Source organism: Erpetoichthys calabaricus, chromosome 9, assembly GCF_900747795.2.
Source record: "Erpetoichthys calabaricus chromosome 9, fErpCal1.3, whole genome shotgun sequence".
Taxonomy (NCBI): domain Eukaryota; kingdom Metazoa; phylum Chordata; class Cladistia; order Polypteriformes; family Polypteridae; genus Erpetoichthys; species Erpetoichthys calabaricus.
Window position 1 is genome coordinate 112,672,273 of NC_041402.2, and position 27,175 is coordinate 112,699,447.

Sequence of the window (27,175 nt, forward strand, 5' to 3'; positions counted from 1 at the left end):
GCCCAACCAGTTATTAGGTTCAGGGGGCAATTACTTTTTCACACAGGGCCATGTAGGTTTGGATTTTTTTTTCTCCCTAAATAATAAAAAACCACCATTTACAAACTGCATTTTGTGTTTACTTGTGTTATATTTGACTAATGGTTAAATGTGTTCGATGATCAGAAACATTTTGTGTGACAAACATGTAAAAGAATAAGAAATCAGGAAGGGGGCAAATAGTTTTTCACACCACTGTATTGCATAGGAGGAAAATCAGCTGGTAGCTTTTCAGGTCATTTGGTTCTTTCCCAGATTTCAGCAGTACAACAATGCCTTCTTTCCTCCACTGAGCAAGCATGTTATGGTCTCCAGGCAGTTGTTTTTACATCTTCAGAACCCACAAAGTTGTTTTTGATCCGAAGTGTCGGATCTGTTCATTGCACATGTTGTGCACGGCCATTGATTTGCTGTTTTTGAAACCAGATATAGCAGTTATAAATTTGGCTTCTGTAAATGGGACACAGAAACTGTTTTGCTATCTTTGTTGCATAAAATTGATACTTTGGTTTGCTTGTTTGACTCCTTCCAATTCAGAAGCATCTTTTTTTTGCTTTATTTTTTCACCCACACAGTAGCTAAAAGTACCTGAGTGTTCAGGGAAGTATTTGGAAAGTCACTTGGTACTCGCATTTTGTTCTGATTGCTTGTATTCAAAACTAGTGTTGGCAATACGAGGCAGTACAGAAAGTGCACCAGCATCGTAGCCTCAGATAGTTTAAAGTAACAGTGATTCCTTTTTTAAGAATAATTGGACAGAGTACCATTAAGCACTCGGAAAGTAATGTTTTAGCAAAAAGTGAGAACATATGCATTTATTCCTTGGGAAGAAAGCATTTATTTTAAGTATAGGTAGATGGCTGATTTCAGAGTGGTAAAGAGAGGGGCTTCGTTGTGTGTAAACAGGCATCTAGCAAGAAAGCACAGATCAGGCAAAACAGGCATTCAAATAGACAAGTTAATAAAGAAATATCAAGTGGCTCATATCAGTAAATGCATTTTCTCAGTAAGAAGTACGTAGGGTGTAAAAAATGTACTTCATAGAACAGATCTTAGTGGTCAGGAAAGATTGTGCAATTAAGAGGGTGACAGCATAAGGGTTTATTAATCGGAAGGAATACTGTACATATGGTATAAGTATGGAGTGTCAAAGTAAGGAAGTAATAAGTGGAGTACAAAGTTATGCAAGCAAACATGGACTAAGAACTGTTTAATAACTTTAAAGAAAGATATACCCAAGGCAGCAGAGGGGAAGAGTATTTCAGAAGCTTAGTGGGCCAGAAGGTGCAAATAACTGCAGTATATCTTTATTCTATTCATTTATTAATTTTAATAATTTAAGTTAGTTCATTTAAATTTAATAAAAAGAGTTAAGCAGTTAGAAATCCAAAGCCAAACTAAAAATGAGACCAGTGCAATGTAAATCGCGTTGAATGTTGGACTTTTTGTAGGATGGATTGAAGGAGTTGTATGGAGTAAAACCACTATCAAAAATACTGTAACTCGCAATAATTTAAGTCAAATATACATTTCACACGTGTCAATTACGCTTGCAATTCTGAAAGTTATGCTTGCGTCTGAAAATTATGCATGCGCTTCTGAAAGTTTCACTTGCTTCTTAAAATTACGAGTACAATTCTCAAGCGTGAACAAACTGTCAAAAATATGTCATTGAATGCACAAGGCATTCTTTATTGAAGTAGAAACAATCGTTTACTACGCATGTGCCACAAAAGTGGAACAATGGAGTTATTTTTGACAGTACTCCATATATATGGGCTAAGGCTTTGGTCGTCGGTTCAATTGTTGTGTGTGTTTGTGATCTAACTGAAGGTCTTAGGGACCAGAGCAGCATTTGTTGAATATCCGTGGGCAATCAGCCCTGGGTGTGATGCTAATCCATCATAGGGGTGCGCCATTGGACCCTCTATTTACTTCACCTGCGAGTCTCCGGGAGGTCTGGCGTAAAGCCCACAGAGATGTGGGGAGAACGTCATTGTTTCACGTGAGCCTGAACTTATTCGACTTCCAGCCAGTTTGTTATTTACACAACTTGTGCAAAGCAGTTACTTATTCAAAGTTAAGAGCCAGTCAAAATATTCTGCAGCATAAAAAGATATTAATGTGTGTCACTAAAATGGGCCCTTTATTTGAAAAAAATAAGTCAGTTTTAAAATTTTATACCTGATCAGAAACAAAGGAGCAACTTAATTTGCGACAAGACAGGTGCTTTTGTTAAATGACAGTTCAGTTTTGCCCAGCTCAATGACAAACTTGGCACAAGGTCATATCTAATGAGTAACGTGTACTCTGATGTTTAATTGGCACAGTAATGTGAAGTTGGGCAGCCCTCATTTTCACAGATGCCTTTGTTATGTCTGAGTTGGGCACATTGGTCAAAGCTGGCACATTCCCATATTTAGAGAATGGAATTAGATGTTTAATGGGCATTTCAGAGGGTTAGATGGCATTGAGCTACCTAGTTTTGAGGAAAGAAAGATGCCTTTGTTAAATTGCAGTTGAACTTTGGGTACATGAGTCAAGTGGACTGGCAAATTTGTCATATTCCCATATATCTAATGAACAGATTTCCATGTGATGTTCGACTGGCATTTTACAGGGTTGTATGCCACCGACCCACTCTAATTTTCAGAGAAAAGTGAATACCTTTGTTAAAGTGCAGTTCAGTTTTGCTGTCCCATTGCGGTTACATGGTTCAGACTAACTGGCAAACCTGGCAATGAAGGAAATTAACTCTGATGTTTAATGGAGACTGTAAAAGGTTAAATGGTGTTGGACCTCCCTAGTTGTCACAGTTTTGAGAAAATGCGATGTCTTTGTAAAACTTCAGTTGAGTTTTGTACAGACCAATGTGACTACCTGTCTCAAATTGACTGGAAAATGTGTCACATTCATATTTGTAATGACTAGGATTAACTTTGATGTTTAACAGGCACTGTAGAGGGTTGTGCAGCATTTTGCCACCCTTATTTTCATGGCTTTGTGACAAGATTCCTTTTTTATATTGCAGTTGAGATTTGCGGGGCCCAAAGTGAATTCATGGGTCAAATTGGCTGGCAAGCTTGCCATATCCAATGAATAGGTTTCACTATGAAATTCAGTTGCCATTGTAAAGGGTTGATTGGCACTGAACCACGCTAATTTTAATAACTTTCTGACAAGATGGATGCCTTTTTAAAATTTCAGTTGAGTTTTTTTTTTGTCTCAACATGGTTACATGAGTTATATTGACTTGCAAAATTGACACACAGTAATCTGATGAATGAGATTTATGTGATATTTAATTGGTACAGACAAACAAAAAGAAAAGTAAAGTGCTTTATGCTTTCTGGGATAGGCTCCAGCTTCCCCTTGATTCTGCCTCTGCACAGGATAAATTGGGTTTAGAAACTGGATGGATGCATGGATAAATACGCAAGTAAATAAATAAAATGAAAATAAATAAAAGTATTGTGAAATATGACACTAAATAAATAATAACAACATGAAATGCATGTATAAATAATTAAATGGGTCACAAAATATGCCTTTTGTTCCTTCTTTCTTTATGTCATTCAGGCATTTTCAAACCTGCTAAGTCCTTAACAGGGTCGCAGAGGTCTGCCGGAGCCTATCCCAGCCAGCATAGGGTGCCAGTCCATCGCAGGGCGAATACACACACACACACATGCACACACACACACACACAATTTAGTACCACCAAAGCACTTAACCTGCAAGTCTTTGGACTCTGGGAAGAAACCCAATTGTACTCGTAATTTTTAGAAGCAAGCGTAAATTTCACAAGTGCAAGCATATTTTTTAGGAGCAAGTGTAATTTTCTCAAGCGCAAACGTAATTTTCAGAAGCAAGGGTATGTTCAGAAGCACAAGGGAAATTGACACGTGAGGAATGTAAATTTGACTTAAATTTTTATGAGTTATTTTTCATAGCGATCTTACTCCATAGAGTTGTCCCTCCTTGAAGACTATGTCTGCAGGAAATGGCAGCTGATCCAGCACCTCGTGCTTGCTGAACTGGCCTGCATAGTAGTAGACAATTGGTTGACCTGGCACAGGTATCATTTACAGAGATAGTGTTCACTACTAAGTTGGTATGGGAAGAGACACCAGATCAGACAGCCAGAGATAGGCATGTCACAGTTGCAAGGCAAAGGTTTCACACTGTCCAGCGACATCAACCCCAAAATTTTAAGTGTAAAACTATTTTCACATCCTTGTGGAGCTGTATGGTGTCACTGAAGAGTCTGAGGTGGTAAGCAGAGAAAGGCTGTGATAGTGGGGGACTGAAAAATAGTTTTCTTCCAGAGACACAGAGTCTTGCAAAATGTATTGTTTTCTAGCTACACACGAGGGAGACCTCCCTAGAGGGATTGATGATAGGCTCTTGTTCAAAGTGGGAATGGATTCAGATGTCATTGTCCATATTGGAACAAATGACATACTGTCAAGCTTGGGTCACTAAGTTGCGTGGGAGACTGAAAAAAGTCTTTTTTGAGGGTAAAATATCTTTATTGCTGAACTGAGGTACAAACATGAGACACTTTCCAGACAGGGTTTGTCAACAGCAGAAAAGCACACAGAAGGCAGCTGTCAAATGTGACGCTTCAGCTCCCGTCTCCAGGACTAAAGAACACAAAGTCCTCCTCATCAAGCAGGTTCAACGGCTTGAAGGAAGCAACTGGAGCAGAGGCAGTCTGAGAGAGTGAAGACAGGAGAGTGAGCCATTAGGTTGGCCAGGGACTACAAAACCTAGCATGCTCCCATGTGGGTATATGAGCCTGGGCTTGCTGCCATCTAGCGTCCTGGGGGAGATAAAGCTCTGTATAAATTGTCACCCGCTGCACAGCAGCAGTCAGGTTCTAATTAACGGTGACCAATCTGGGTAGGCACGTGGAACGCCTTGTCTCTTTGGCATGTCAACCATCTTCCTCTGCTGTCAGAGTAGCTTTGTAATCTCTGCAATTCAGTGGTGGCACCGTCTGAGGTTCACAGACTGGGGATTGGCCAGATTTCTGTAGGTGGGTGCACATTTTATTGGTCTGGTCTCTCTGATAGCTGTCATACTCAGGGAGTAGCTGTTGCTGTGGTGGATTGGCTCATCCTGATGGTGTCCGATGTCCTCCTTTCAATGAGCGTATTATGAGGCTCAGGTTGAGGCACCTTGTCTGTTGTCACAGTGTATGCTCCAACTGCGGTGACTGATGTGTCAGTCAGGGAGACATTCAGTGGTTGATGGCTGCCCTCAAGGTGACATTCTTCTGGTCATGGGTGACTTCAATGCAACCACTGTCCATGTTTTACACAGGCTGTCCATGAGGATTGTGTCAGTCTCCATGGGTCTGGCAACTATGGTGAAAGTGGCTCTATGTTCCTTGACTTTACAAAAGTGGTAAAAATCTGGTGGTGTGGATTGCTGGATCCTGGTTCAAGCACTCTGAGATGCATCGTTGGACTTGGCACTCCAATACTGGTGGTGTGGTGAAGGATATTAAACACATCCTTGTGTTTAGATGCTGGAAGCTAATACTGAACTGCAGGGTCTACAGAAGTACGCAGTTTATGAATTTTGACCACAGACTCGTTGCTACTCTGAAGGTCCAGCTTAGGTCCAGTAGGCTACCACCTACTAGGAGAATGAGGCTAAAACTGGCCAGACTGTTTCTAATTAGTCTGCGCACAGTTTGTGTGAGGAACTTGCAGACTTGGGTCCCAGAAGGAGGTATTTCCTGCAGGATATTATTGATGGCAATGGCTTGATGGCAACTCTGATCTGTACCGGGAACTCACAAGGATGGTTGCGAGAGCTCTGATTGCAGATATGGGGGCATTTGTTAGAGGAATCTTTGAGCAAGTGACATGCCCTCTATAGTCTAATGATCCATGTCCTGCTTACAGAGGAATTGAAGCATTACGCACATCTGAATCTGTTCCTAAGAGAGTCACAGTCAGGGTGATGGAATGGTCCTTACAGATGACACTGCTTGGCTGGCTACTTTGAGCATCTATTTAAAGCTGATCCTCTGGCTAGGATGTTGGACATCTCTTGGTCCATGGTTCTTGAGGCTGATCTTTCCATTAGCTGTGAACCACCCAATCTCACTGAGATTGCACAGGTGGTGAAACAGCTGAGGAGAGGCAAGGCTACAGGGATCTGTGGTATCTGGGGTTAACTTCTACAGGCTGGTGGTAAGGCTGTCCTACTGGCATTGCAAGCAAACTTTGCTTCCATTTGGGATACAGGTATCATGCCAACTGACTGGAAAACGGGACTTGTTGTCCCTATCTGGCAAAGATAGTGTGATTGCCTGGATTGCAGCAACTACAGGGGGATAACACTGTTCTCTGTGCTCGGTAACTTCCTAGCTAGGGTCTTCTTCAATAGGATCTGTGATAACTTGCTCACTGACCAGTAACCAGAGCAGTCTGGTTTTACACCTAAGAAGTCTACCATTGACCGCATCCTGGCACTGAGGGTTCTCATCAAGTGCAAAGGCAGAGTTTCTTTGTCGCCTTTGTCGATTTTCATGAGGCGTTCGACTCAGTTGATCGAGCTGCCCTCTGGGACATCCTGAGACTTTGAGGGATCCCCCTGAAGTTGCTGGATGTCATGGCCAGACTGAACATTGGTACTGTGATTGCCATGTGGAGTGGAGGCAGAACCACTGCGTTCTTCCCAGTTGACTCCGGGATTCATCAGGGGTGTGCTCTTGCTCCTTCTCTGTTCAATGTTTGCATGGACTAGTTGTTGGGCAGGGTCATGGGATCCAGTGGCTGTTGGGCAATCTGTTGGTGAAGAAAGATTCACTGATCTTGACTTTGCTACTGCTGCTGTGATTAGTAGATGGGTTGGGAAAAAATGGAATGTCATGAGGTCGCTGGAAAGGGGTGTGTGACATTCGTGATATCTTTGTTCAAGTCTTCAGAATCCCGGTGCTTTCTGTTTTGCTATATGGTTGTGAGACATGAACACTATCCAGTGGTCTGAGATGAAGACTGAGTCTCTTCAGACAAATCTTGGGTACCGCTGGTTTGACTTTGTGTCGAATGAGCGGTTGCTCATGGAGTCCTCAATGAGGCACATTACCTGCATTGTGGGGGAACGTCAGTTACAGCCATGTACGTGATTCCCCAAAGGTGATCTGGCTCACATGATCCTCATTGTTGAAGACCTGAGTAGCTGGACCAGGCTAAGGGGACGCATACATAACACCTGGCTGCAGCAGACAGATGGTCATTTCTGGAGGGTGGGACTAGAACATGTGTCTGCCTGGGGGTTTGCACCAACAAGCTGTACCAGTGTATTTTCTCCAACCTCATTTGACCTGACCTACAAGAGCATATGGACGTAATCACTGACTGTTTTTAAACACAGCAAGTTTAAAGCACCAGTGCAGGGGAAACCCGTCTAGATTTAGTATTTTGTAATAAGCATGATAAAATTGAGGTGATTGAGGTGTTAGGATCAAGTTACCAATCTGTAATGCAATTCTCAGTGCTTTGAAAATGCACAGATGCGAAGATTAAAACTATCAAGTTTAGCTTTGGCAGGGAAAATTTTAAACAAATATGGCAAAATCTAAAAGGGATAAACTAGGATAAGTGTTTAAGTGAGGAGACAGGTTTTACACATAAATCAGTACAGTTGTATCCCAAAAATTGGAATTCGCAGGAAATTAAAAAAAAACTCCGTAGTGGATAAGAAGATAAAAAGGAAACTACAAAGGAAACAACAATTGTAAAATGTGTACTGTATAAGATTAATAAATCTAATGCTAATCTTAGGGCGTATAGAGCATAAGAGCAACCATTAAGAAGGATATTAAGGAAGGTAAAAGGCACTTAGGGAGGAATATGGTAAAGCAACAAATGCCAAAAAAGATTCTTGTAGTATTTTAGTAGAAAAAGAACAGACAAGGAGGAGGTGAAGTATATCAGGAATAGTAAAGGGAAACTATAATATACAGTTAAATAGGAGATACTCTAAACTCTAAAAGTCTTTACAGATGTGGAAGGGGATAACTTTCCAGTGCTAACAGAGACTGTCAAGGAACTTCTGAGTGATTTAAAATTGTAGAGGGAGAAATACTGCTCAGATTAAATAGGCTGAAATCAAACAAATCACCAGGAACAGATAATATTCATCCTCAAGAGTTTAAGGATGTTAGTTAGTACATATATTAACCCTTGACACATATTTTTAGGAAGTAACTGCTTGCTAGGGGGCATTCTAAAGGACTGAAAATGTACATACATCCTATTATATTAAAGGGCAATCATGCAGATCCAAATAGATCTAGCCCAGTAAGCTTACGATTCTGCACAGGTAATTAATGGAAGGCATTAAAAAGGATAAAATTGCGCAAAACATGGCAAGATCAAGAGATTTACTGAACATTCAGCATGGGTTTAGATGAGGGAGGTCATGCTTTACTAACATGCCAGAATACTATGAGGAAGCAACAAAATGATATTATCAGTGGGGTGTATATGATATTATTTATCTTGACTTTCAGTAAGCATTTGATAAGGTTCCTCATGAGAGGTTGGACGTCAAACTAAAAGAGGTGACAGTTCAGTGTGTAGTTTGTAGATGTGTGCAGAACTTGTTAAAAAACCAGAAACAGAGTGATATTAAGAGTGGTGTTCCACAGGGGTCAGTGTTAGGGCTGCTATAATTTTTAATATATATAAATCACTTGTATAGGAATATAAATAACAAGGCAGTTAATTTTGCAGAGGATACCAAGCTAGAAGGATTGGTAGATAATCTAGAATCCATTGAATCATTACAGAGGGACTTGGACACCATGAAAGCTTCAGCAGATCTGTGAACATTACATTTAATGTAAGTTCAGATAAAGTATTACATGAAGGAAATAAAGATGTTAAATTTGAATATACAATGGAAGGTCTAAAAATTAAAAGTATACCTTATGAGAAGGACTTGTCACTATCAACTTCCAGACTGTGTCTCATAAAAAATAATTTAATTATACATTAACTCTTAATTTGCCTGTTTGCACTGTAGGATGGACTGGCATGATCCATTTTGCCAAGCTGGAACCCAATTCCTGGTTTAGCAGATTGTTGCCAGACACTCTTATCACTAGCTAAAAGTCTCAGTTTGTCTAAATGGGCCTCACTTTAGAATGCAGCATCTGCATCCTTATTTGATAAGATTATTGATAATAGACCAGGGACATCTCTCTCTAAGAATGCAAAATGGAGTGAAGTCCTAAACAGGTTTCTTCTCCGAAGTTCTGCCTGTGCCACGCGCAAGTCCAGGTAAATTGAGGAGATTAGAAGGCTTAACACGTGGCTCAAATCTTGGTGCAGGGTAGAAGGGTATAGGTTTATGGGGCATTGGGACTCCTTTTGGAACAGATGGGACCTGTTCTGCCGTGACGGGTTACATCTGAACTGGAGGGGCACCAATGTATTGGGGAGACATATGAGTAGGTTAGTCGAGGATTGTTTAAACTAGGTAATGGTGGGGGGCAGGGAGTTTAGGACAGGCCAGGTTTAGATCTAAGCACAGAGATACAAACAACAGTGTAGAAATAAAAATGCGTAGTCATGTAAATACTAAGAAAACATTTAAATATAGAAGGAGTAACACCTTAGAAATAGATTGCCGTAATGCTAGAAGTATCAAAAATAAGGTAAGTGAGTTGGAGTTGTATGTAGCAGAGCATAATTATGAAATTATAGCAATAACGAAAACCTGGCTAAATAACAAAGATGGGAATGAGTGTAACATAGAGGGATACACATTTTTTAGGAATGATAGACAGAACAGAAAAGGAGGTGGGGTTGCTGTTTTTGCCAAACAGAATTTAAATGTAAAACCTCTTCATATGGATGATGAGCCCCATCTTAGTGAGGACATGTGGCTTCGCTTGGAAAATATTAGGGAAAGAGGTCTTATTTTAGGAGTGTGTTATAAACCACACAATTCAGTGGCACCATCGAGAGAGATGTGGAGAGAGCAATCCAGATAAACAACTTTTTTAACAGGTTAGACCACCCTAACCCACTCTCACCTCAGAGTATTGCACCCTCCAACCATTCTTCTGCTGATACCAGCATAGGAGAGAGTTTCCCCCAACCCACAATTACAGCAGCGCAGGTGAGCAGAGAGCTGAGGAGACTTTGTGCCAGCAAAGCAGTGGGTCCAGATGGAGTATCGCCACGACTGCTGAAAGCCTGTGCGTTAGAGCTGGGGAGTTCTCTACAGCGCATCTTCAACCTGAGCCTGGAACAGGGGAGAGTCCCGAGGCTTTGGAAAACATCTTGCATCACCCCCGTCCCAAAGATATCACGTCCTAGTGAGCTGAACGACTTCCGGCCTGTCGCTCTGACGTCACATGTGATGAAGATCATGGAGCGGCTGCTGCTTCACCACCTAAGGCCACAGGTCCGCCACGCCCTCGACCCTCTGCAGTTCGCATACCAGGAGAAGGTGGGAGTGGAGGATGCCATCATCTACATGCTACACCGATCCCTCTCCCACTTGGACAGAGGCAGTGGTGCTGTAAGAATTATGTTTCTAGACTACTCTAGTGCCTTCAACACCATCCAGCCTATGATCCTTAGGGACAAGCTGACAGAGATGGGAGTAGATTCATACCTGGTGGCATGGATCGTGGACTATCTTATAGATAGACCTCAGTATGTGCGTCTTAGGAACTGCAGGTCTGACATTGTGGTCAGCCACACAGGAGCGCCGCAGGGGACTGTACTTTCTCCTGTCACGTCCTGCCACGTGCAAAAGTTCGCTGACGACACTGCTATCGTGGGCTGCATCAGGAATGGGCAGGAAGAGGAGTATAGGAGCTTAATCAAGGACTTTGTTAAATGGTGCGACTCAAACCACCTACAACTGAACACCAGCAACACCAAGGAGCTGGTGGTGGATTTTAGGAGGACCAGGCCCCTCATGGACCCCGTGATCATCAGAGGTGACTGTGTGCAGAGGGTGCAAACCTATAAATACCTGGGAGTGCAGCTGGATGATAAATTGGACTGGACTGCCAATACTGATGCTCTGTGTAAGAAAGGAGAGAGCCGACTATACTTCCTTAGAAGGCTGGCGTCCTTCAACATCTGCAATAAGATGCTGCAGATGTCCTACCAGACGGTTGTGGCGAGAGCCCTCTTATATGCGGTGGTGTGCTGGGGAGGCAGCATAAAGAAGAGGGATGCCTCACGCCTGGACCAACTGGTGAGGAAGGCAGGCTCTGTTGTAGGCACGGAGCTGGACAGTTTGACATCCGTGGCAGAGCAACGGGCACTGAGCAGGCTCCTGTCAATAATGAAGAATCCACTGCATCCACTAAACAGCATCATCTCCAGACAGAGGAGCAGCTTCAGCAGCAGACTGCTGTCAATGTCCTGCTCCACTGACAGACTGAGGAGATCGTTCCTCCCACACACTATGCGACTCTTCAATTCCACCCGAGGGGGTAAACGTTAAAATTATACAAAGTTATTGTCTGTCTGTATACCTGCATTGTTATTGGCATTGTTATCACTCTTTAATTTAATATTGTTCTTTATCAGTATGCTGCTGCTGGAGTATGTGAATTTCCCCTTGGGATTAATAAAGTATCTATCTATCTATCTATCTATCTATCTATCTATCTATCTATCTATCTATCTATCTATCTATCTATCTATCTATCTATCTATCTATCTATCTATCTATCTATCTATCTATCTATCTATCTATCTATCTATCTGTCTATCTATCTGTCTATTTCAACACACATCTATTTAGTAATGTCAAAAAGGCAAGTTTACAGGGAGATATTATAGTCATGGGGGACTTTAATTATCCAAATATTAACTGGGATAACCTTGCAGATGGAGAAGCACAAGAGTTTTTAGAAGTAATTTGTGACTGTTTTTAACACAGTATGTTAAAGCACCAACATGGATGTCCAGCTTGTCTGGATTTAGTATTTTGTAATGATCAAGATAGAATTGAGGGTGTGGAAGTAATGGAAACACTAGGGTCAAGTGACCATAATATAATACAATTCTCAGTATTTTGTAAGAGTGCAGATACAAAGACTACGATCGTTAAGTTGAACTTTGGTAGGGCAAATTTTGACCAGATGTGACAAAGTCTAAGTAGGATACACTGGGATAAGCCTTTAAGTGTGGAGATAGTTGAGGAGCAGTGAAACAGGTTTAAAAATGTTTTACATGTAATGCAGGACAGATACTGTACATACCTAAATTTGGAAGTAATGGGAAATTTTTAAAAACTCCACAGTGGATTAATAAAGATTTAAAAAAGAAACTGCAAAGGAAAAACTACTTTAAAGGCATATAAGACTAATAACTGCAAAGTGAATCGTAGAGCGTATGAGAACATGAGAGCAACCATTAAGAAGAATATCAGGGAGGCTAAAAGAAATTTGGAGAGGAATATAGGAGATAAGGCGAAAGAAGACCCTAAGAGATTCTTTAAGTATTTTAGTAGTAAAAGAACAGTCAAGGAGGAGGTCAAGTGCATCAGAAATAGTAAAGGGGAATTAAAAAATATAGACAATGAAATAGCGGATCCCCTAAACTTACATTTTACTGAGGTGTTCACAAGTGAGCAAGTGGATAACCTCCAGGAGGTAAATGTGACATCTAAGGAGGTATTGAGGGATTTGGAAATTGTAGAGGGAGAAGTACTGCTCAGATAAAATAGGCTGAAATCAAACAAATCACCAGGACCAGATAATATTTACCCTCGAGTTCTTAAGGAGGCTAGTGAGTACATATATAAACCCTTGACACATATTTTTAGGAAGTCACTGTGTACTGGAGAGATTCCGGAGGACTGGAAAATGGCAAATATCATCTCATTATATAAAAAGGTTGACAGGGCAGATCCAAGAAACTTTAGGCCAGTAAGCTCAACGTGCATCACAGGAAAATTAAGGGAAGGAATTATTAAGGATAAGATTGAGCAACACCTGGCAAGGACAGGACTTATTCTGAACAGTCAGCATGGGGTTCAGAAGAGGGAGGTCATGTTTTACTAACACGCTGGAATTCTATGAGGAGGCAACAACAGGATACTATCAAAGTGGAGCATATGATATTATTTTACCTTGACTTTCAGAAAGCATTTGATAAGGTGCCACATTAGAGGTTGGGCATCAAACTAAAAGAGGTGGGAGTTCAGGGTGATGTTTTAGATGGGTGCAGAATTGGCTCAGACACAGGAAGCAGAGGGTGATAGTCTGAGGAACCTCATCAAAATTGGCTGATGTTAAAAAGAGTGGTGTTCTACAGGAGTCAGTGCTAGGGCCGCTTCTATTTTTAATATATATAAATGATTTCGATAGGAATATAAGTAACAAGCTGGTTAAGTTTGGAGATGATACCAAGATAGATGGATTAGCAGGTAATTTAGAATCCGTTATATCATTACAGAAGAACTTGGATAGCATACAGGCTTGGGCAGATTTGTGGTAGATGAAATTTAATGTCAGTAAATGTAAAGTATTACACATAGGAAGTAAAAATGTTATGTTTGAATACACAATGGGCGGTCAGAAAATCGAGAGTACACCTTATGAGAAGGATTTGGAAGTCATAGTGGACTCTAAGCTATCGACTTCCAGAGAGTGTTCAGAATCCATTAAGAAGGCTAACAGAATGTTAGATTATATAGCACAATGTGTGGAGTACAAGTCCAAGGAGGATATGCTCAAGCTTTATAATGCACTGGTGAGGCCTCATCTGGAAAACTGTGTGCAGTTTTTGTCTCTAGGCTATAAAAAGGACATAGCAGCACTAGAAAAGTTTCAGAGAAGAGCGACTAAGCTGATACCAGGGCTGCTGGGGTTGAATTATGAGGAAAGATTAAAAGAGCTGAACATATACATTTTAAGCAAAAGAAGATTAAGAGAGGATTTGATTGAAGTGTTTAAAATTATGAAGGGAAGTAGTACAGTGGATTGAGACTGTTATTTTAAAATGAATTCATCAAGAACACGTGGACACAGTTGGAAATTTCTTAAGGGTAAATTTCGCACAAGCATTAGGTAGTTTTTCTTTACACAAAGAACGATAGACACTTGGAATAAGCTACGAAGTAGTGTGGTAGACAGTAAAACTTTAGGGACTTTCTAAACTCGACTTGATGTTTTTTTGGAAAAAATAAGTACATGGGACTGGCGAACTTTGTTGGGCTGAATGGCCTGTTCTCGTCTAGAGTGTTCTAATGCTCTAATGTTCAAAGACCATAAATTTAGGATGAGTAACACTGATGGACAGAATTTTGCACCAGTGGTCCAAGAGGATGGGCCTATGAGTATCCAGGAAGCCAATGACATGACCTCTATTCCTTCCTATTAAATCCCTTGTAACCCCCTAACTAATTGCTCTTCTCTAACTATGCTACAGCTTGACCTGGTCATAATTTGCTTGTCCATAATCAGAACCCATAGGATGTGGCCACAACAGAGGTAGAATTAATCCCTTTACTCCAGAGGGTGACTGTGCTGGACTGAAAAGGTTTGAGTCTGTGCTGGAGTTTGGACGCGGTTGCCAATAGTCCAATCTTGCTAAAGGACAGCGAAGACAGGAGCAAGAGAGAGAGACCATATGTAATCCACACGTTCACCTTAATAACGATGGTCACTGACTGATCACCAGTTGACATAGCAGGTGTAAATTTGTTAGCATCCGAGGACACTTTGCGTAAGTCCCTCGAAGAGAAGACTGCAGTACCACCCACAACCAGAAGCCGGCCAGGAAAGGAATCATGCACCGCTCATCTCAAATCATAAGTATACTTTGATTCTGAGAACTATTTACTGTAATTTAATAGACAGGACAAAGCCCCCTAATGTACTATAGTATTAATGTTAACTGTAACTAAAATAATAATCTTGTGAAGAATACGTTTTGGCTATTATAAGTATCTCACCCTATATCCAAATGGAAAGGAAAGAAAAGCACCTCACACACATTGAGATGGAGAACTCAGTGTGGTGGGGGTTGGTCTATGAGCCAAGGCAAATGCTAGCTGCTGTGAACAAATGAATGCCACTTGCAGGCAATAGACATTTCATAACCAGACAGAGAACTTATCCATCTTAACCTCATAAACTGAAAAAGCATGATTCATTAGTCATGTGCCTTTTTCTATTAGTGAGGAAAGTTCTACCTAAACCAAGAGATAGAATTGATAAGTTATGTGTCTTTTTCTACAAGAGAGAAAAAGTTAAATCAGGCTTTTGTTATTTTATGTTTTGTGTTGTTAACATCTTTAGTTTGTATATACAGTAACTACATATATATCTATATATTTGCATCTATCCATCTTCTGTTATCCTTATATTATAAATAAATTGTATTATTTTGCTTATTTCAATAAGCGTGCCCGGGTTATTTATGAAAGCAAGTCTTCGACCACGTTTCAAATTACAACAGTGAAAGTGAAATCGTTAATGTAGACTTTCATGAACCTTGTAAAGATCTCTTCATATTTTTGGCTTCTTGGCCAAAGTTTGAAACAGAGATCCTGCACTCAATTACCTGTATTAATTTGCCGTCCCAGCAAATTGAAAATTAATCCTCAAAATACTATAGCACTGGCCCCTCGTTATTTGTATTGACTGAGGCAGCAAAACACAATCACACCATAGCAGCACAGCAAGATGTGGCTACACAGTTTGTAGCAGTTTCAGCAAACACCACAGTCCTTCAGAACAAAAAGTTCTTACCTAATAAAATCTTTAGTTTAAAGCCAGAAAACTTGCCTTGGTCATTTGAAAGCACTCTGTTTGAAATGCAGAAATATCTGGAAGGAGTTAGGCAGGGCGTTTCCACACTACACCTGTTTAGTTCTGGAATGCTAGAGTGGCTGTGTATCCTAAACATACCCTTGCGGCTTTAGATCTTGTGTGTGCCCCTGCTTCACAAAGCAAATTCTCAGCTTCTGGACAGTTATTGTCTTGACTGCAAAATAGAATCACCACTTCTCTGGAGCACAGAATCATGTATAACTGAATCTCACTAACAATCAAACTCTGTTTTGTATCAGTGTTATGGTGGAATTTTAGTAGATTGTGCAACAGAGAAAGAAATATTTCTTGTTTGATTTATACCATATATGTTTGGAATGCTAATTTGCATGCAAAAATTCAGTTTGTTCTGCACAAATCATCACACAATATGAGGCATCTTATAAAATTGTTCATATTTAGTATCTAGATTTATTTTTATTTGTTTTGTAACAGGACATACTTACAAACAAATAATATTTCCAAGCCTATTAAGTCTACATTTCTCTCAATGTGATACAAAATGAACCTCAATGAACATCGCTTTAATCATATTATAAATACTAAAACTAAAACCAAATCTAATATATATAAAATAAAATAAAAATGTCTTTGTGAAATAAAACACTAAACTAAAGTTAAAAATATGGAAAAGGAGTAACTAAAACTAAATTAAAAATAAAAGTAAGATCATAAGTAATATAAAAATAAAAACTAGCATAAAATGACATAACTATAATAACCTTGTAAATCCTACTCAGCATTAAATTTAAAATTTGTTAAGGAAAAAACAACGTAAATGAGAGTTTTACAAAGCAGTAAGAAAAACAATTGTCACCAAAATGATTTTGTGCATACCTAATCTGTATAAGTTTATTGTCATACAACCATAGTACAATGACTACTTCCATGGCTATTACATACTGACAACTGTATGATAAATCAGCTAAATAAATTCAATAGTAGAAAATGAAATAAATGAATGGCATATAGAGTTTGACAATATGCAGTTTTCAAAATTGTTGAAATATCTTTTTAAAATATTGTGAACTCACCTATCCCACTCATTCCTTGGTTAAGAGCGCTGTCTTCAATTCAACAAGCCCTTTCCATGAGGCTTTAGGTTTTTTGTCCTGTATGTGTGCACTGATAGTTCCAATTGTAACTATTTAACAATTTTTTAGCAAAAAACATTTTTTGCAGATTTTGAGCATACAACTAGACAACGAACATGTAGATTATGGAACATGAGCAGCAGTGTGATTTTTTTTTTTTTTTTTACCATGTTAGGGTTATGGTTATTATATAGCATTGGTCACTATTGGCTTCTATAGCATCATAAACCTCTTTCTCTAAATCAAAACATGAGATTAAAAATTTACATGGGGTAAGTAACATATAAAAATTAATGTTTTTAGTTAAAGTGTTCTTTTAACTTGGCCAGGCTACATTACAATCAGTCTTACCTAAGTAAAAAAAAAAATATTCAGCCAAAAGGATATGGAACTGAATATTTTAACAACAGCAACAACATTTATTTATATAGCACATTTTCATACAAAAAGTAGCTCAAAGTGCTTTACATAATGAAGAAAAGAAAAATAAAGGACAAAATAAAAAATTAAAATAAGACAAGATTAGTTAACACAGAAAAGGAGTAAGGTCCAATGGCCAGGGTGGACAGAAAAAACAAAAAAAAACTCAAGGTGGCTGGAGAAAAAAATAAAATCTGCAGGGGTTCCAGGCCATGAGACCGCCCAGTCCCCTCTGGGCATTCTACCTAACATAAATGAAATAGTCCTCTTTGTAGTTAGGGTTCTCATGGAGTCACTTGATGCTGATGGTCATACAGACTTCTGGCTTTTAATCCATCCATCATTGGTGGAACATCACAGTGCTTTGAGTAGATGGTGGTGGCGCAAGCCACCACCAAAAGGACACCGGAAAAGGAAACAGAAGAGAGAGTAGGGGTTAGTACAGATTTTAGAGCCACCAAGAATAGTTATTATAATGAATTGGATATACAGAGTATCAGGATTTAAATTACAGTGAAGTTATGAGAAGGCCATGTTAAAATAATGTGCTTTCAGCAGTTTTTTAAAGTGCTCCACTGTGTTAGCCTGGCGAATTCCTATTGGCAGGCTATTCCAGATTTTAGGTGCATAACAGCAGAAGACCGCCTCACCACTTCTTTTAAGTTTTGCTCTTGGAATTCTAAGGAGACACTCATTTGAGGATCTGAGGTTACGATTTGGAGTATAAGGTGTCAGACATTCCGATATATAAGATGGGGCGAGATTATTTAAGGCTTTATAAACCATAAGCAGAATTTTAAAGTCAATCCTGAATGACACAGGTAACCAGTGTAGTGACATCAAAACTGGAGAAATGTGCTCAGATTTTCTTTTCCTGGTTAGGATTCTAGCAGCTGCATTCTGCACTAGTTGCAAACGATGTATGTCTTTTTTGGAAAGTCCTGAGAGGAGTGCGTTACAGTAATCTAGTCGACTGAAAACAAAAGCGTGAACTAATTTCTCAGCATCTTTCAATGATATAAGAGGTCTAACTTTTGCTATGTTTCTTAAGTGAAAAATTCTGTCCTAGTGATCTGATTAATATGTGATTTAAAATTTAGATTACAGTCAACAGTTACCCCTAAGCTTTTTACCTCCGTCTTGACTTTTAATCCTAATGTATCCAGTTTATTTCTAATAGCCTCGTTGTATCCATTATTGCCAATCACTAAGATTTCAGTTTTCTCTTTATTTAACTTGAGAAAGTTACTATTCATCCATTCTGAGATACAAGTTAGACATTGTGTTAGTGAATCAAGAGAATCGGGGTCATCAGGAGCTATTGATAAATACAGCTGTGTGTCATCAGCATAGCTGTGGTAGCTCACGTTGTGCCCTGAGATAATCTGACCTAATGGAAGCATGTAGATTGAGAAGAGCAGCGGACCCAGGATAGAGCCTTGTGGAACACCATATCGGATATCATGTGTCTTTGAGTTGTAATTACCACAACTAACAAAGAATTTTTTCCCTGCCAGGTAGGATTCAAACCAATTTAAGATACTGCCAGAGAGGCCCACCCATTGACTAAGGCAATTTCTAAGAATATTATGATCAATGGTGTCAAATGCGGCAGTCATATCTAAGAGGATGAGAACAGATAAATGGCCTCTGTCTGCATTTACCCGCAAGTCATTTACTACTTTAACAAGTGCAGTTTCTGTGCTATGATTTGTTCTAAAACCTGACTGAAACTTATCAAGAATAGCATGTTTATTGAGGTGGTCATTTAACTGCATAATGACTGCCTTCTCTAGAATTTTACTTAAGAAAGGCAGGTTAGAGATGGATCTAAAATTTTCAAGAGCCGAGGGGTCGAGATTATTTTTCTTAAGTAGTGGTTTAACTACAGGTGTCTTAAGACAGTCTGGGAAGACCCCCGTATCTAATGACGAATTTACTATGTCAAGAACATTATCAATTAGCATGCCCGATTTTTCTTTGAAAAAATTTGTTGGTATTGGGTCAAGGACGCAGGTGGAGGGTTTCAGTTGAGAAATTATTTTATGTAAATCAGGTAAATCTATCCTAGTGAAAGAGTTTAATTTGTTTATAACGGAATGCTGGGGTTTAGGAGGATCCTTAGTGTTGGGGAGATATACTATGTCATTTTGAATATCATTAATTTTTTGATTGAAAAATACAGCAGTAGCCTCACAGGTTTTACTGGAAGTACTTAGGAGGCATTCCTTTGAGTTACCTGGGTTTAACAGACAATCAATCTGCGAGAATAAGACTCTGGGATTACTAGAATTGTTATTTATAATCTTAGAGATATAACAGTGCCTCTCAAGACGGACTGTGTTATTGTATTCTGTTATTTTAATTTTTAATATTTCATAGTGGATAGTTAGTTTAGTCTTCCTCCATTTACGCTCAGCTCTACAGCATGTTCTCTTTAAATCAAATACTCTTTGGGTCTTCCATGGTATAACAATGCTAAAAGATTTTTTAACTGTCTTTTCAGGTGCAACTATGTCAAAAGCAGCTCTCACTTTAGTATTAAATCTTTCCAGCTTACTATTTACATTATCCCCGCTATTATAGTATATTAAAGCTGCTGATGAGTCAAAGAAGCGTTTTTTCACAATATGCTTCTCATGAGTGTTTTCTATCATTATTTCTGTATTGACCAATATCAATGACCTGCTTTATATCAACTTTTAGTCCTTTAGTAATCACTAAGTCTAACATATGACCTGCTTTATGTGTAGGCTGATTAACGAGCTGTCTCAAATCAAAAGAGTCCAGGAGGTTCATAAATTCTTTTACTTTTTGGTCACATTGATTATATGAAAATTAAAGTCGCCGACTATTAAGAGTGTGTCATAGTTCGTAATTAAAATTGACATTAAGTCAGAGAATTCCTCAAAAAAAGATGCGTTGAATTAAGGAGGTCTATACACGGATAATACTAGAACGTGAGAATCTCCATGGATAACAACAGCAAGATACTCAAAGGACTTGAATTTACCAAAACTGACATCTTTACATTTTAACCGGCTTGAGTAAATATTTGCCAAGCCGCCGCCTCTCTTTCCTTGGCGGTCCACACGAGTAAAACTGTAATCCGGAGGCGCAGATTCAATTAAAACAGCCGCGCCATCTGAGCTAAGCCACGTTTCACTTAGTGCAATAAAATCTATTTTTCTATCACTAATAAGATCGTTGATAAAAAACGTCTTGTTAGTTAAAGCTCTAACATTTAATAGTGCCATATGTAATGTTTCGGAGGGGCAGAGATGAATAGGCCTACTATGTGCGTTATTGATATTTGGAACAGGAACTAAGTTATTTTTATTAGCGCCGCTCTGTGTGTATTTTTTGCTTAATCTATAGTCTGTTTTTATAGTTTTAATACATTGTTCATCTAAAGTAGTAATTTTAATTAAATTATTGGTGTTTATGCCGTATTGCCTAGACTCCATGGACTCCATGTAAAAAAGTGCTGCGGATTTTTGTAAATAAGTGTTTCACAAAAGTAACAGTAGTCTTATGCTAAATAACTGACCTAACTAGGCTACTTATAAATTAAGTAATATTGTAATGCCTCTTTAATAGGTAAGAAATACAGAACTGCACTGCAGAATTGCAGAATTACCAGTAAACTGTAACTTTTTTTAACAACATTAATGAGCAACAAACAATAAACAAGAACTGTTTAGAAAGTTATATTGTTGTGGTCATGTGAAACACCTTAACTTTCTGTCTTTCTCACACTAGCTTGTCACCATTGCCTCATCAAAACTGAGCAACAATGTGCCAGTTTCCAGCCTGGCACTCTTAGCACCCCCTACCCCCACAGTTTTCTGAGCAATTTCATGTCAAATACTAGCTCAGAAGGCACATCATTTACGTATATAATTATTTTTAATCTCTTCCTACCGATTTCCCATTCAATTCAGTTATCAGCAGCTTACCATAATGAGTGAATTCTTCAGCAGGCCAAGTTCTACTTGAGGAGTCTGAAGATATTTTTCTCTTTTTGCCACTTATGTAAAAATACCTATGATGCTGCAACACTTTTAACATCATGTACAACTTTTAATATCTGTATTTAGAGAGCTTGCCACAGTAGCGTTAAGTCTGTGGCCAAAACAATAAGGGTAAAGCCAGCCCAGCTGCTTTAACAACTTCAGTTATATTTGCCACATTATCTGTTGTAATACAGGCTGTGTATTTTTCTTCAGTTTTTCACTCATCAAGCATAGCATGCAGTTGTTCAGCTAGGTTCTTTGCCTTGTGCTAGTCAGGTGAAAAACCTCCCTTGGAGACACCCTAATTGTAGTTTGTAATCAGGGTCTATAATGTGAGCGGTGATCAACTTGTACAACTGCATTTTAAACTGGACCACATGTCCTTTATTAGGAAACAAAATTCACTGCTCCGATAAACAGTTGATTGCAACTTTTTAACCTAATGGCACCAAACCTAAAAGGCAAATTAACCTTTATTGTCTTTGTGAATTTGTGAATTCAGCTGGGTGATTAATTGTGTTGGTAGCTTTTGTTATTTTTGTGACAATTGTGACAAATCATTTTGTTTAAAGTTACAGGCTCCCCGTTTTCTCTGTTTTAAAACCAAACTACCAAAAAACTACAAAATAATCCATTTTTAAATAGTTGGCTAGTGATAGCTAGGTTCCTAGTTCCTGGTATGTTCATGTTGCCTAGAGTTGAACAATTATCTGTATTTTGTTTTGCACATGCAATTGAGCATTTGCCAATCATCACCTAAAAACAAAAATAATATTGTGGGTCAAGGCTATAAATACCGCAACAATAATATAGCCATATCGCCCAAACCAAATGCAAAACCAGGGTGCGAGATACAGTATATGCGAAACAACTTACAGTCTTGTGAAGAAGTAAGTACATGACATGAAATGTTCTTTTTTAACATATATGGACATATTAGGATTTGATTTCATTTAAGCAGTATCTATAGATAAATGTGAAAGAAACATAATGCCACATTTACATTTTGTAATCCACTGTACAATTTAAATAAACATTCACTACCGGTCAAAGGTTTTAGAACACCTGAGTTTTTTCAGTTTTTCTTAAAAATTTAATCAAAATGCAATCAAATTAAAATGTAGTGTAAATGCAAATTTTGCACATGGAAAAAAACAAGTACAATTCTACATTTATCACTATCTAAAATACCTAAAATTACAAACAGGTTACGTTATTACAGAGGATCTAGGTGGAACCTCTCTTATTTAAACCACACGTGCTTAATTTGAATTGCTTTGTTACTGAACCATATATATTATCACCATGCCTAGTTAAAAACAGTTCTCTGAGGCATTGACAAAGGAGTTTGTAGATGCTTATGAGTCTGGAAGGGATTTAAAATGATCTCCAAACAATATAAAATCAATAATTTCACTGTCAGGAAGATCATCTACAAGTAGAGAAGATTTTGAACAACTTCTATCTTGTCAATGCCATTCTGCCAAAGAAAATTCAGCCAGAGTGAAGAACGCAGAAAGCAGAGAGAAGTCCCTAAGAACCCCAGAATTTCATCACTGGACCTACAGGTAGCTCTGTCAGTGCTGATGTCAAAAGTGCATGATTCTACCATTTGAAAGAGGCTGCACAAATTAAATCTACAAGGGAAGTGTACCAGGACTAAAGGTTACCCATGAACACCTAGGCAAAGACCAGGCGCCTCATGGATAAAACCTTGCTTAGATTCTATACTAAAATCTTGCTTAGGCCTGAAAAGCAGAAATGGCATATGTGTAAAAATAACACTGCACAACAAAGTTTTTGCTTCTTGAACAGTGTTGGGTGTTTCTTAGATTTTTGGGTGCTGATCACGAATATCACATCAAAATGTACCCATCACGTACTGTTTCAGAGAAATCTTCAATTTTGTCATAATTTTTCTTATATTTGTAAGTGACTTATTAACAACAGTTTGTGCAGCTTGGGCATGTCCAGACATGGAATCAGGCCAGGTTGGAAGCTGTTCTGTGGAAGCTGACATCCTGGGCATGCCCGGGCAGGTCTGAACGAGCTTGATGTTGTCTCAGCATGCTATAAAGGTGGCTTGCATATACCAATCCTGCTCATTTGGTTAATATAGATAGTCAGAGTGTATGTATAGTATCAGTATAGTAAAGTATAGTATCTGTAGCAGTATAACAGTAAGTAAGCTTGAAGCTATAGATGTTTTGGTGTCGAACGATATGTCTCGTCAATGTCGTAACAGCCGCGATACATTCTGCTATATCTGTGGTGAATATACACTTGTGCCTCAGAGATGTTGGATGACTGCTGTTGTGAAGAAAGCTTATCATCTGTATTTCGGCTGCAAAATTGGTGATCAAGACAAGGAATGGGCACTTCACATTTACTGTGTGACATGTGCTGTCAGTCTGAGAGCCTGGCTCAGAGGCACTTGAAAGACGATGTTGTTTGCTGTTCCGATGACATGGCGAGAACAGAAAGCCCATGTGATGGACTGTTACTTCTATTTGACTGATGTGTCTGGTTTCTCTGCCAAAAACAAGAAGTTAATTGAATATCCTAATCTGCCTTCAGCAATGAGACACCTGCCACATGACGACAGTCTTCCAATTCCAAAACTCCTGGATGATTGGATGAGTACTGACAGTGACATTGACCCGGGTTTTGAACCGTGCTCATCAGGCGATCCACATCTGATAACGCAGTCTGAATTGAACGATTTGGTCAGAGATTTGGGTCTGTCAAAAGCAAAAGCCGAGCTGCTGGGTTCAAGACAGCAGGAATGGTGTTTGCTGTCACTAGGTATGAAAATTTCTGTGTTTCGAGGTCGACATCATGATATAACCAAATTTTTTGCACAAGTCGACAGTCTTTGTTTCTGTTGTGACATTGAAAGAATGTTCTCGGCCTTGGGTTGTGATCACAAACCGGAAGAGTGGTGTCTCTTCATTGATTCGTTAATGTTAAGCCTGAAAGCTATTCTGCTAGACAATGGCAACATTTATCCTTCAGTACCTGTTGGCTATGCAGCTCACATGAAAGAAAAGTATGAGAATATAGAACTGTTGCTGAAGCACGTCCAGTATAGTAGGTACAACTGGAATATCTGTGGAGATCTTAAAGTTGTTGCTCTGTTACTAGGACTGCAGCTTGGCTATACAAAGTACTGTTGTTTCATCTGTCAATGGGACAGCAGTGCCAAAGAGTCACACTGTTCTCGACAGAACTGGCCACTTCATAAAAAGTTAGTTCCAGGACAGAAAAATGTGGCACATGAATTGCTTGTCGACCCGGCAAAGATATTTTTGCCTCCTCTTCACATAAAACTGGGACTCATGAAGAATTTCGTGGAAGCACTGAACAAGGAAGGCAATGGTTATAATAATAATAATAATAATAATAATAAAAAATTTTATTTATATTGCACTTTATATTTTAGCAATCCCAAAGTGCTACAGAGTAAAAATAGAATAATAAAAACAGAAGAATCTATAAAAATACTTTAACAAAATGTCTTTCTAAAAAGATGAGTTTTTAGGTTTCATTTAAAAGCCCCAGTCGACTGTGGAGCTCTCAGGTAATCAGGGAGGGCATTCCACAGCCTCAGCGCCACAGATGAAAACGCCCTGTCACCCATGCTGCTGAGCTTAGTTCTGGGGACTTGAAGGGTGTTAGTGTGTACAGAGCAGAGGGAGCGTAAGGAGGTATGAGGGGTAAGGAGTTCCTGTAAATAAAGAGGGGCGTGTCCATAAATGCACTGATGGGTAAGAAGGGAGACCTTGTACTCTATTCTGAATGAAACAGGGAGCCAGTGAAGGGTATTCAGAATGGGGGTAATGTGATCATGCTTTCGCACCCTCATCAGGATCCTGGCAGCGCTGTTCTGAATATACTGGAGTCTCTGGATACTCTTGCCAGGAATCCCGATGAGGAGCGCATTACAGTAATCCACCCTGGAAGAGACAAAGGCATGGACGAGTTTCTCTACATCTGCCAGGGTGAGTATTGGGCGGAGTTTGGCGATGTTCTTGAGGTGGTAAAAAGATGACTTACAGAGATATTTGATGTGGGTGTCAAAAGTAAGTTGGGAGTCTACTTTAACACCCAAATTAGTAACAGATGTGGAAAGGGGAATATTTTGGCCAGAGAAAGTAATACTGGTGATGTTAGAAGAGCAGAGATGATGTGATGTGCCAACTAAGATGGCTTCTGTTTTGGATCTATTCAGCTGAAGAAAATTGAGCCTCATCCATGCCTCTACAGTAATCCCTCCTCCATCGCGGGGGTTGCGTTCCAGAGCCACCCGCGAAATAAGAAAATCAGCGAAGTAGAAACCATATGTTTATATGGTTATTTTTATATTGTCATGCTTGGGTCACAGATTTGCGCAGAAACACAGGAGGTTGTAGAGAGACAGGAACGTTATTCAAACACTGCAAGCAAACATTTGTCTCTTTTTCAAAAGTTTAAACTGTGCTCCATGACAAGACAGAGATGAGAGTTCTGTCTCACAATTAAAAGAATGCAAACATATCTTCCTCTTCAAAGGAGTGCGTGTCAGGAGCACAGAATGTCACATAGATAGAGAAAACAATCTCTAGCAAACAAATCAATAGGGCTGTTTGGCTTTTAAGTATGCGAAGCACCGCGGCACAAAGCTGTTGAAGGCGGCAGCTCACACCCCCTCCGTCAGGAGCAGGGAGAGAGAGAGAGAGAGAGAGATAGAGAGAGACAGAGTTTGTTTTTCAGTCAAAAATCAATACGTGCCCTTCGAGCTTTTAAGTATGCGAAGCACCGTGCAGCATGTCGTTTCAGGAAGCAGCTGCACAAAAGATAGCAACGTGAAGATAATCTTTCAGCATTTTTAGATGAGTGTCCGTATCGTCTAGGTGTGCGAACAGCCACCCTGCTCAATCCCCATACGTCAGGATCAGAGAAAGTCAGCGCAAGAGAGAGAGAAGAGTAAGCAATGTAGCTTCTCAGCCATCTGCCAATAGCGTCCCTTGTATGAAATCAACTGGGCAAACCAACTGAGGAAGCATGTACCAGAAATTAAAAGACCCATTGTCCGCAGAAATCCGCGAACCAGCAAAAAATCCGCGATATATATTTAAATATGCTTACATATAAAATCCGCGATGGAGTGAAGCCGCGAAAGGCAAAGCGCGATATAGCGAGGGATCACTGTATATCCTCCAGGCAGGTAGTCAATGTAGATGTTGGCAGAGGAGCAATAGAGGAGGTGGGAGTAGTCCTGAGGTAAAGCTGAGTGTCATCGGCATAGCAATGGAAAGATAAACCATGTCTGCCAATGATAATTCCAAGGGGAGCATGGTAGATGGTAAAAAGGATAGGGCCCAGCACAGAGCCCTGTGGAACACCACAGGTGACATTGTGTGTGTGAGACTTTGCGCTGCCAAGGGCGACATGCTCAGTTCTGCCAGTCAGGTATGATGTAAACCAATTTAGAACATTTCCTGAGAGTCCAATAGTGTATTGCAGGTGGTGAAGAAGGATGTTATGGTCTATTGTGTCAAAAGCAGCTGTCAGGTCAAGGAGGATAAGTAGTGAAGGAGAACCAGTATCTGCCGTCATCAGAAGATCATTGGTGACCCTGACCAGGGCTGTTTCGGTGCTATGGCCAGGGCGAAAACCAGAATGAAACTTTTCAAACAGGTTATTCAGTTTGAGATGATCATGAAGTTGTGCTGCAACTATTTTTTCCAGAACTTTAGAGAGAAATGGAAGATTGGAGATGAGCC